The sequence below is a fragment of the Armigeres subalbatus genome, chromosome 1 (genome assembly GCF_024139115.2).
Source record: "Armigeres subalbatus isolate Guangzhou_Male chromosome 1, GZ_Asu_2, whole genome shotgun sequence".
Classification (NCBI taxonomy): Eukaryota; Metazoa; Arthropoda; class Insecta; order Diptera; family Culicidae; genus Armigeres; species Armigeres subalbatus.
In genome coordinates this window covers 124,491,036-124,494,292 of record NC_085139.1, presented here as the reverse complement: position 1 = coordinate 124,494,292, position 3,257 = coordinate 124,491,036, and positions in this window count along the sequence as shown.

The following is a 3,257-nucleotide window of genomic DNA, read 5'->3' as shown; positions in this document are numbered from 1 at the left end:
TTGAAAATCAGGAACAATATAATCATTTTATCAACTAGTCATCGTTATTTGCATAGATCTCTTGAAACTGTTTAGAAATTTAGATTTCAAAACAAAGCAACATTCCCATCATGACTGCTTATAATGCGACAGGTGACCGGGAGTCCGCTACATTTTCATTTGGTATCTTGAAAATGAAAATGCAACTGTTTTCGGTTTCACATGACGATCACGAAATCTACCAGTGATTCGATCAGTTAACAATCCCACAGTGTTCGGGTCAATACTTTCAAATTGCAAGAACTTTTTAACGCAACAATGTGGAGGTTTTAAACTTCCTAATTTTTCCTATTTCGTGGAAAACTACACGCAAAAAAGCGTTCATGAATTCGTGAACTAACAAGTTCACGGTGTATTTTTTCGTGAACAACAGCCACGGATTCGAGAACATAGTCACGTTTCTGGACCGTTCTGGAAAACGTGACTGGTGTTCCCGAATCCATGAATTAAATCACGGTGTATTTTTGCTGGTTCACGAATTCGGGAACGCTTTTTTTTTGCGTGTATGTTTGTAAATGTTGACCTATGTTGTAGGACCAAAAAAAAAGGATCCAAAGGGATCCAAAACATCACACTAACGGTGTTTGCGGACACATTGACTCGGATTTAACTTAGCTATATCTCTGACATTTCTCGGCAAAATTTACCTGTTATATACCCAAAATAATCGCAAACTCATATTTTTTTCCTAAACTGACTGATTGTTGATCGGCCACACCCAAATTCTGTAATCGCCAGTGGAAGGATTGACAATTGGCTACATTTGTATGGACGAGAAAAACATATAATATCATCAAAATCATATAATATCAGGCCATGCATATGATTTATGATTTAGATATGTCCAAAGCGTATGTTCTAAGTTCTCCAAATCATCCTGGAGTTTAGAGCAAGTCTAATACGGACAGTACGATACCAATAGCATGCGGTTGTGCCCATATAGGTCCTTAGATGCCGTGTGTTTGATTTACGATATAGATATGTACAAATAGGACGTTCTGAGTTCTATAAATTATTCTGGAGTTAAGACCTAAAGTTTCTACCACGTCAACTACGCTCGGTACAAAACTAATAACACCCCATTGTGTTCATACAAGTACGTAGATGCCATGCGTATGGTTTAGTCGGATAATTAAAGTTCTTTAAATTATTTTGAGGGTCAGATCTTAATAATTTACAGTGACCTCTCCCTTACCCGATGTTCTGTAACTCGGCAGAAGCTTGTAAAGGTCCAGACAGATCTAACATGTGCTGAAAATGTGGGGTAACAGGTCATCTTGCGAGAGACTGCACGCAAAAACAGAAGTGTATGCTTTGCACTACAGAGGACGGAAATGACCATCAGACGGGTGGCTACAAATGCCCAGCCTACAGGAGGGCGATCACAGGCCAGCTGTAGTGAAGATAATTCAGATTAATCTGAATCATTGTGAACTCACACAGCAACTGTTATGGCAGTCTACAGCAGAAACAGCGGGCAGCAGGGACTATGTCCAAGGGCTTGACGACCCCTCCCCATGGCCACTGCGAGTTAGGGGGCCTGCTTAGGATGTGGTGGGGTTTGACAGTGGGCTCTGTTAGACCTCTACAAAAAGCTGCATGTATCCGGAAGCATGTCCTATCAAAGCGACCGTGCGCCGCTCAAAGCACACTAGCCCAGCCCATGCACATCGACAACGGCAACGTCAACGGGCACGAGCGGAAACCGAGATATCCCAAGTAACATTTTTGGTTTTATAACGGTCTTCAAAACCATAATTTACTCTTCATGACTATCATAAAACCGGAATAAAACTAAAATGTTACTGTGGATACCACGAATTTAGGGCTGATAGTTGTATTATTCCACTCCTTGAGTAAAGCCGGGTGACACCGTCTTGAAATAGCGTCTAATGTCACAGCTGCCTTTCGTCCCGTTAAACCGTGGCAGGCCTTGGGGCACGCCGTCCCAATCCAGCCGTCTGGCTTAACCAACTGGATGGGAGTAGGACCAGTTGATTCCTTCCTGGCTAACGCCGATCCGGCTCTGAACACCGAGGTGTCAACCCCCGCATGACCTCACTGCATCAACAAAGATAACCATAGAATCAAGAAGGCGACTATTTCAGTTGGGTTCGAGGGCAGCCCTAAGGGGAACCCAACCAACATGAATAAAACTTAACTAATCAACAAAGCAACAGAAGTGAACCTCTTCACAAGGAAAGGTTTGGAGAGATCTCCACCCAACGCATCGGGTGCGAGAGAGATGGAGCAGAAGGGCACGAGTAGCGAAGTAGTTGTCGTGGAGAGCGATAACGATATGCCAATAGTTGACAAGCAGCAGCACATATAGTGGAGATAGGGTCGAGTGGCGTCCTGCCGAGCTTGACCGTAGTCATAGTGCAACTCGATGACATGATGGACTTCACCAATGAACGGAGCAATATGTCGGGGGATCTGAAGCTGAACTGACTCAAGCTTCGCAATTTGGTTCTTGCTGCAAAGCAGGAACAGGAAGTGCTTGCAGCTAGGTTGGAAGATTGTGGTTAAGCGGATAAGAGCACACAGACTGCTGTATTCACCTTCCATAGTACCACAACCATGGTATACAAGGCGTTAGACTTTGCACTCAGCGACAGAGCGGCAGAAAGGAGGACAGACAAGCGAGCCAGGGACTCGCCTGTCATTAATCGCCATTAATATTTAGAACGGAAAAAGGCGTCAGAAGAGCGCAAATCAGGAGAAGGGGCCCACGGAAGCCGCAAACATGGACGAGCTGCGTAAGAAGAAAGCAAGGATGAGACGAGCCAGTCGGCCATCGGAGGAGGGAAGCCAACCCGACCAAGACAATCAGCGGTCGGACGGTCCCTGGCAAACGGTGAGGTAATGAGGAAACCGAAGGTGAAAGCGGCATTCACACGCCCGGCGAGAGCCAGGGAGAAGGGTGAAGCACTGCTCATTAAAACAGAGAAAAAGTGCTACGCCGACGTGCTCAAGGCGATGCGCAGTACCGATAAACTGGTGGACCTGGGAACAGAGGTTCGCAGCATAATGCGGACGAGAGCGAGCGATATGATCCTTGTCTTAAGAGAGGGCTCACAGGCGAGCGGTACCTCATATGGAGCGCTAGCCCAGGTAGTCCTAGGCGAGAGTGTAGAAGTGAGGGCTACACGACGAAGTGACTCTCCAATGTAAGCAGCTGGACGAAGTTACGACATCGGAAGCGATCGCCTCGGCCA